Raw genomic sequence first — 9,592 nt, 5'->3', positions numbered from 1 at the left:
GATTCACAAATCTTTCCTAACAAAAACAACTCAAAAGATCCTTCGACATAAAACAAGTCATCTTGTATTTGAATAATTCAATCCCAAGAATTGAAATCAACATGAAGCATAATTCCCCACGACCCAAAATATGCTTCAATCATAGCACATGTAATATTTCATTATGAGAATATAAAGTAAGTGAAACTTCTCCAAAATCACAATGCAACATTGAATACATTCTATATAAAACTCATATTTGGGGCAAGTGACATGATACATTCTCTAGAGACTTCAATTTGATGCAAAACATTACTCAAACTTTCTTTCCTCCAATCATCTCATGAGACCAAACAAGAAGAGCAAAGCACAACCTCATATGAACCTCACTCCAACAATTCAAGAAGTTTTCCAACACATACTCACATTTCTATCATTCCAACATTCACAAAATATCTTGAACAACTACTAACTTCTTCAAACAAATGTGAAGGAACAATTCGACATCTTCCTTTCACAAAGTATATCTTCAAACAATCCAAATGACTTTTCTCCAAAACTCTTAACACCAAGTAATAAATAGAACGTAGAAAGATGCTTTGAAAAATTTATAAATAAATCTCTAAACTCATAAAAAATTATCATTTATAGTTCAACAAAAGACCCCAAACTCTTTGGCATAAAACCTCTCATGAAACTTTTCAATTATAAAACCACTTATGAAACTCTCCAACACAAAGCAAGTCATCAAGTTTTTCCAAAGTTAAACAAAAACTACTTAACATAAAGCATGCAATACTTGCATCAATTTAACTTAAATTTTTCAAATGAATTATAAAGCACATAAAGGTTCTCTAAACTTCAAGTGGCCACGAGTGCATGTAAAGGAAAGTTATGAAATTTCATGCTCATTTATTTTTCTTTAACTCGCATTGAATAAGGCTCATTGTAACAAAACATAAACCCTATAAAGCTCATTTCACAAGAGTGGATTGCAAATCTGATGATACAAGCATGTAAGTGACCTCAAACTAGCCTTTCACTTATTAAATGAATTACAACTATCAAAGCATGGAGTTATAGTTTTCCTATAAATCTCTAATACAAACAAAGCCACTACTTTACATATGGGCATGAAAATGACCAAGTGCTCTTAACAACCACTCGGACATATCGACAATTCTGCTTAATTGTGACAATTCAAATATTTATAAAAAACACTGACTTACTTCTCGTTCCCCTGGGCCGCTTTAATTGTCAAATTGAACTGCAATGTAAATCTGACAAATTAAATTTTTTTTTTTTAAATTAGCAAGTTAAATTAATTTAGTAACTTACGTTTTAGTAAAATTAACAAATTAAACTAATATATTAAACCAGTAAATTATATTTTTATAAAATTAATAAATTAAATTAGTAAATTATATTTTACTGAAATTTATAAATAAAACTAGTAAATTTTATTATAATAAAATTAATCAATTAAAGGAAACAACTTGTATTTTAAACGACTTGCCTTCTAATTTATTAATTTAATTAATTTAACTATAATTTAATTGAACTCTAATATAAAATTGGGAATCGAAATAATTTATGGAAAATTAAATTAAATAGATTTAGTAGCTAAAGAAAGGTAACAACTTGCCTGGCGCCGCGAGAGCCAGACCTATCCCACATATGTCAGAATGCATACTTCCAACCAGCTCCAGACCCGTAATTGACCCATTCCTCTCACACCACGATCAGGCCCATCCATCTGAGATCAGGACCCGACTCGCCACATCTACTCCTCAACGTAAACTCTTGACGAGCTAGGCCCTTTGCTCTGCCACGTGAATTTGTTCTATCAGAGTCCGTCATTGGGTTAACATATGGTTTTGCTAGAAAGACATCATGATGCTTTTTTTTAGAAACATTTCATCAAATAGTTATATGTAAGAACAAAAAGCAAGATGAATAGCTAGATAAGAACACCATATCTCTGTAATTATATCCCAACCATGAAATGAAAGAAACCTCACATGCATACTTGATTGACATTACAACACCATGAGAGGTATCGAAATAAATCTTAAATCATTCCAAAGTTATCATGCCAACACTATGGGAAGCAAGATTCTATCAAGTCGTTCATGTACAAGAGAATCACAAGTGTATGTCAAGGAATATTCACATTTATCATGAAAGTATAAGCCTACATGTGAGCTCCTTCATTCCAAACAAGGCCCACCATATATGTGTATTACATTGTCTCATTGGTGCATTTCATCAAGCAACTAACATGTGATATCATGAATATCCATAGAACTACTCAATGTGGAAAAACCAAGCTTTACACCCTAACGGAAAGAAAATCTATGCTCATCAACAAGTTTAGTTAATCACATAACCATGTAATCTCCACCCATTTAACTAGGAACTTTAGAATGAGGGAAAGCATGATTAAGCCACAACCTTCTAAATATACTTGCTAAAACATAATCATGACAATTTTTTTGAATCAAGTTGTTTAACGCAATCCATGTCTAAATATCATAGAAGCATAGCAATCTCTTTTTTTTTACCAACAATATTAGGAAAGCTTATAAGATACCATGATTTAAGTAATAAAACCACATCACAAACAAATCCACATACGTTATAATTATCTATGCAAGAAAAACTTTACATTGAACCAATCAAGCCTACTTTACCATGAAAATAAAAAAAATTGAACGAGAGAGAGAGAGAGAGAGAGAGAGAGAGAGAGAAGAGAGAGAGAGAGAGAGAGAGAGAGAGAGAGGAGGGGAGAAGGAGAAGAAGTAAGAAGAGAATGGGTATACCTTGTGAATGAAGGAGAGCAACGTACAAGGCAGATCGAAGGATGTGAGTTTAGTTTAGGAGTACAAGGGGCGAGGGGAGCAAAGTCGCCGAAAGGGGGTTCGGCTAGGCTGGGGTTGTCGGGATGGGAGCGAGGCTTCAGCCTCAGCTAGGTCAGCTGAATAAGAATAATGGTTGGGGTGTCCAACATGGGGTTGGAGATGGCTTCAGCTCTTCGTTGGTTTTGCCAATAGAGGGAGACGGGGGGTTTCACACCTTTATGAGCTTCGCAGGCGAGAAAATGAGAGGGGGAAAGGAGACAGAGGCTTTGGTTTGGGCTCACACGAGAGAGAGAGAGAGAGAGAGAGAGAGAGAGAGAGAGAGAGAGAGTGGGGAGGGTGCCGGGTCTAGTCTGATCCAAAGGAGAGGGAAAGATCTCGGGATCGGAGGTAGCTCTTGGCTCGTGGACTAACAGAACCAAGGGAAGATGGAGGCAGCAGTTTTCAGTGTTGTGCGAACCACAGAGAAGGGAAGCGAGGAGAATCGATAGAGCTAGGGCTAGAGGCTTGCTAATGTCATCACATGTGAGGGGGATGCAAATCGCCCTAGTCAAAACTGCGGCTGGGGCTTTTCTCCTCTCGAGTCCAGAGTGCTTTGGTTCCATAGAGAAGAGAAGCACATGAAGGGGACTGGACATGTTCGATCCCTCTAAAGACCTCTGCCTCCCCTCCAAAATTAGTAAATCACGCGTCTACAACCTTTGGTAATGAAAGACTTCGAGCTTCAAGGCAAATCGAGACCGTAGGATCTATTTCCCAATAGAATACTAAATTCAAATGGGTTCAGAAAGTCAATGAAGCCTCATTTGGAATTAGGCTGAACCAATTTGGCTAAAATAAACCACAAATCAAACCTAATTTGACTTAATCCAGGCTAACTTAAGATTGACTCGACTCGATCAAATTAATTCAATAAAATTCAACTTAAATCAATGCCAATTCGAATTGAATCAAGTCTGATAAAACCCGATCAGCTCGATCAAATGCGCTCAAGGGTAAAAAAATAAAAATAAAAATAAGGTCAGCAGTGGTCTCTCCTAAAGACTCGCCCAATATACTTGTCAAAGAGAAGGGATCATCAAAGATAGGGGTCCAGATGTACATCTTTTTAACTAGTTTACATATCTATGCTATTTGTATAGATCACACAACATGGACTATTTTTTCTATTTATTTTATGCTCAATCTTTCATATATCCCTCTTAACTCTATAAACAAGAGGCATAATACTATAGGAATTATTCACAAAGATATTAGAGTTTTCCACTTACTTTATATACTAAACACATTCTCACTTGGTTCTCTAACAATCTTCTACTAAACACCTACTAGTAGGGCTGGTTATCGTCCTTGGAAAAATTTGAATCCAACAATCCTAAAGAAAATTTTCCCACTTTTTATAAAAGCCAAAAAAATCTTTAAAAAGACAAACAAGTAGCATTATTTAAAAAAAATAGACCAACGCGCGCGCTTTAATCATTTAATAATCTTCAGAACTCCATCTTTTGACAAATTACATTAAAAATAAGAAGTTTATTTGATATTATAATAACTTTTCTTTTTGATATTCATGTCTATTAAGACAAATTCACACACACATCACATATGCAAGACGCGAACCCAAGACCTCTTAGTTGGTAGCCAAACCCGATGATGTTTTGTGGGTTTCAAAAATCTAAACATTCATTCTAATATGATTGCGACATTATGTTGACCTCATTTTTGTATGAGGTCACTAGGATCAATCCAGACCATAGATAAATCAAGACCTTAGGATCAACCTAGATCTTAGATCAATCTAGATCTCAATTCCATTCAAACTTCAATCAAACCCAGACTTACAAACCAACTGGGACTTTAAACCTATCCAGACCTTAATCTCCAGTTCAAACTTATATCCTACCTTTGATCTAGTTCGACCCTATCCTATCACTTATAATCATCCAAATGATCATAAATGATATGGATAATTCAAGTCCAATCATCCAGACTCAAAACATAATTCAAATCCTAAAATCTTGACCAAAATTCAAAGGTAAAAGGCTAAGTCCTGAAAGCCTTTTCCATTGAATTTTTAAACACTTCCCAATCAATTGACGTCTGATTCAAAGTTTATCAATTTCATATTGATAGGATAAGTCTATAGAAAAAACCCTCCAAATTTGAGACCGTTCTGAGGTTTCTAACCCTAGAAAATAAATCAAAATCCAAAGGCTGTAAAATCTTCAAATATTTATGGCCTATGCCATTGGACTTGCTACCTAGTAGATCCTGACCTTAGAGCTTTCTCCAAAGCCTCTAATTACTTCCAAACCCTTAATCCTTACCCATTGATCATTAAACTACATTTTGATGGACCCACTTTGACCCCTAGTTGACTAGAGATCAAAATGACCAAAATGCCCCTTAAGGGCAATTTTAAAGTTTTCTCCAGACTTCAATGTGCCCTTTTCAAATCAAATCCTAGAACCTCTTCTGATGCATCCTAACCACCATTAGGAGTGCAATGGACTTAAGCCTTGACCCTGATCAAGCTTGGTTGACCAAGTCAACACCTTTTAACCAAAATACCCATTTCAAATCAAACGAACTCCAAATTGCTTGGAACCACTTCCAGCAAGTCTCAAACATCAAACCACAATTGTTGGACCCAAACCCAGACCCTAGATCAACCTAGTTGACCAAGTCAACCTAGGTTGACCAAACAGGCCCTTAAGGGTTAAAACAAGCATTTTGACTGAATTGACCTCCTTAGACCTGAGGACCATCCTCATTGGTCTTCAAATGTCATTTCAAATTTATTGAATCCATTTCCAAACCCTGGATCCACTTGGTTGACCAAATCAACCAGTGTTGACCCAATGGCCCATTAAGGGCCCAAATAGGCCCATTTGATCCTAATGACCTATTTAAACCCAAAAAATACATCCACCAGGCTCCAAATATCAAATTAAACATGTCCAGCCTAAACTCACCCACTAGGTCAAAACCTGGTTGACCAAGTCAACCTAGGTTGACCCAAATACCCCTTAAGGCTTTGAATGGGTTTTTTCAACCCATTTAAAATATCAAACTCCCTTTCAAGGAATTTAAATCAACATTTAATACACCCTTTACTGCCACCTCAGCAGTCAAGAGGGTTAGTTGACTGGTCAACATAGTCAACAAACCTCTCTAAAGGGCTTTTAAATGGTTAACCCTATTAAACATTGATCCTTTTCTTCATGCACTAAACCCAAAGAATTTCATCAATGCTTGAAGCCACCTTGGATGCCACCTCACTCCTTTTGACTATTTGACTAGTCAAATGGTCAAATAATTGGTTTGGAGGGGTCAAATATGGTCAAAATCCATGTTAAGCTTAATCCCTTCTATCTTAAACCCCTCCACTAGTATTAAGGCACTCTAGAACCTTCACTAGGATCCTCTCCAGCCCTCAGATTTTAATCAAATGGCTCTTAATCCTCCCATGCTCAAGTGGGGACCAAGAGGCCTTTCCACCTAGGATGTCTTTCCCTTGTCCTTGCTCTGGTTCAATTATGTTGCCTTAAAATAGCAAAATGTGTTTGAAGAATTCCTTCTCATAGGATAGTTAAAGAAATTAGATTTCCTTATGGAATATAATGAATGAAATTGGATTTTTTTTAAGAAAGAAATCTATTTTTTTATTAACAATAACATCATCATCATCATCAAGCCTTTATCCTACTATATGAGGTTTGCTATATGAATCCTTTTTCTCCATTCTCATATTGCTGATATATTGACAAAACCTCTTTCGACCAGTCATTTCAACAACTACGAACCAAACTGACGGTAGCTCAGGACTCATCAGTTTGCCGGGGATAATAGAGAATGAAAACAAGAACAAATAAACAAAGCTGATGTACACGTGTATCGATGGCATTGGTGCTACTTATCTCTCTGTAATTTCCTATCTCTATATATAGCTTGTACCTAGGTGCATTAAACTATTCAGTGAATAATACTCTTTCTTGTTCCTTTCTCACACAAATGGCAGCATCCTAAAGCCCATCCAAATGGATCCCAGTCCTCCATTCAAACAATGGAAGATTGAATAGGGCAAAACCCTCACAAGAGCCATCATTCTCCCCTTAGCACACTCTCACTCAATCCCTCTCCTCCAGAGCTATTCCAGCCCCCAAAAACTCTCCAAAAACTTCTCCAAACATTTCCCTAGTTCTTCCAAGCCTTCCCCCACCAGTTCGTGGCTTCCAAACACTAATTCGAGAAGCCAGATGATCTAGAGAGAGAATCAGTGGATTTCAAGAATAACTTTAAATCCGACAGAATCCAGATCTTGGAGTCTTCATCAAAGTTGAAGATGACATCTTCAGCTTTTCAACAAGCCCAAGAAGTCAAAAATCCACTAGCTAGATTGTAAGTTTTAAGTTTTAAGTTTAAATTTAAATTTGAAACTGTAGTAAATATACAATGTACGGAGCATCCGAACTCCAGTTATTGTAAGATTAGGCTACCATCAATCTATGTTTCAAATTTCACTAATTTTGTTTGAGTATTTAGGGAGATATGGGCATTTGAAGTTTTATTCAATTACTGAATTATTATTTATTTGAAGTTCTGGACCGTCTGATCGACGATCAGATGGTCCAGATAAGTTCAATACGCGTGTGTTCAACCTGAGATTCGAATCTGGGTCTCATGACCTTTCCACGCGGTGATGTGGCGACATTATAGCCCTCCACGCAAATCAGGGCCGATCCAATGGCTATTATGAATAGCCGACGTGTTTAAGTGATATGCTCCCTACTTGACAGGTATCCCAGACACGGCGATGCGGTGCCGCATTTCCAATCATTACCAATCATTGGATTGGCGGCACAAGCGGCCCAATTTGACCAGAATGTTTTTAAAAATTATTTAAATGATCATAAACTTCTGAAATCCATAGAAAATTCATTTTTCATCTAACTTTTGCATTCAATACCTTTATGGATTCAGGGTAAAGAGCTTTAACACATAAAAATAATTTCATTTAGTTTTAATATATGTTCCAGGATTTATTTAATTAATATTAAATTAGATCATTATTTATTTACACATTTAATTGTGATCCATTTGGATTCAATTTTGGCAGGAGCTAATCACAGTATATTTTCTATGTTCTGTGATTTTTCTTGCCCTAATTCAGTACATGATTGAGCTCTGTAGAATTTTCTATCATATGGGTCAAATTTTGACCCAAATAATGGAAAATTCATTTCACCTTATGCATGTAGTTTTAGGCTTTCTTCTTTTTGTGGTATGCTTGTACAGGTCTAAGGGTTAGGTGAACAGAGATTTAAGCCTAATTGAACACTAATGCCACATAGGAATAATAATTAAGGATAAGGTCTAGTCAACTTAGAAAAATCCTAGGAAATTCCACACACACCCAATAGGGGTGAAACTTGACAACATTAAACTTAGTAATATTATAAACCTTAGTTTTAATCTCACCAAATTGGAGGTCATCAGGTGAAAAAATTAAACAAGTCAAAATAAACCCTTTAATTAAGCTTTAAAACTTGTAAAAATTCTAATAAATCAATTTTATATCCAAAAAAATACAAACAATACCTCAAACTGACCAGAATTCAAACCTTAATCAATGAAAAATAAAATCCCTTTGAGTTGACAACAATTTGTATCTTAAATTAATTTTTATTTAAATTTAATAATTAATTAATTAAAAATAATTTAAAAATTAAGAAAATTTCCAAACACTTGGGAATCTCTTCTTAGGTCATTTCCGATCTTTGGAGTTGATTTCAAGGACTTGAGAGTTCATTTGGAGCAAAACCGTAAAAATGGGCCATTCATTAAATCATTTAAAAATTCAATAAATTATCAAACTTTGAAAATTCTTAACTAATTTAAGAAAATTCCAAAATGAACAAAATCAAAGGAATTCAACTCATAATTAAGTCTAATATTTATTAAAAATATTCAATTTCCAGAAATCATTCAAATTCAAAAAAAAATCAACTTTTTGTCACATCTTAAGTCAAAATCCAAGTCAAATCTTCAAACCAACATAACTAAATGTCAAAAAACCTAAATCCAGCAAGCTTCGTGTCTAACAACTCATCTTAGGATCTAATATTTTAATAAAATACTAACTTTTTAGAATTTAACTTTAATAAAAAAAAAAATTTAACATAAAAATTTCAAAAAACATAAAAAGTTACTTTAAAACTTATAAATGTTTAATCAACCTTAAAACCAGTAATCAACCAACCTTAATTAAAATTTATTAACTTTTAAACTTTAATCAACTTAAGACACTTAATTATACCGGGTATCACTAAGTAACCCAGGCCTACGAGGCCATTAAATTAGCCCCAAGGACGGTGAAATAAACTTCACAGCCTCGGTGAGAAGTTAAGGTGGTGTCCAACAAACAATTAAAATTGATCCTAAAATTAATTTTAAAAAATTAATACTTAAATTTTAATCAATATCTTCCATCAAGACTTTTAACCAATCAAATCCTTAAACAACTTTAACTAATTACCCTACCTAGGACATATCCAAACCACACAACCTTTGCACCCACTCTAGATGATTTGCTAGGACAACCAACTCTAGTCTTAGGCTTGGCCGGTGTTTTCTTTTTTCTATGTGCCAGATTTTCGAGTATTCACTACATGTTATTTGCTAGCTTAGAATTGATGTGTTTATTTACTTACTTTTTTTTTCTCTGTGTTATGAGTAATTGAACACTTTAAATT

The 9,592-nt window shown here is 34.9% G+C and overlaps 1 protein-coding gene across 1 annotated transcript in view; it reads left to right on the top strand.

Moving 5' to 3' along the window:
- LOC110099876 (fatty acyl-CoA reductase 8-like) overlaps positions 1 to 9,592 on the top strand; it is a 21,588-nt gene that overhangs the window by 9,993 nt on the left and 2,003 nt on the right. The window lies entirely within an intron of this gene.

This window comes from Dendrobium catenatum, unplaced genomic scaffold (genome assembly GCF_001605985.2).
Source record: "Dendrobium catenatum unplaced genomic scaffold, ASM160598v2 fragScaff_scaffold_884, whole genome shotgun sequence".
Classification (NCBI taxonomy): domain Eukaryota; kingdom Viridiplantae; phylum Streptophyta; class Magnoliopsida; order Asparagales; family Orchidaceae; genus Dendrobium; species Dendrobium catenatum.
This window is presented reverse-complemented; position numbering and strand designations above follow the sequence as displayed.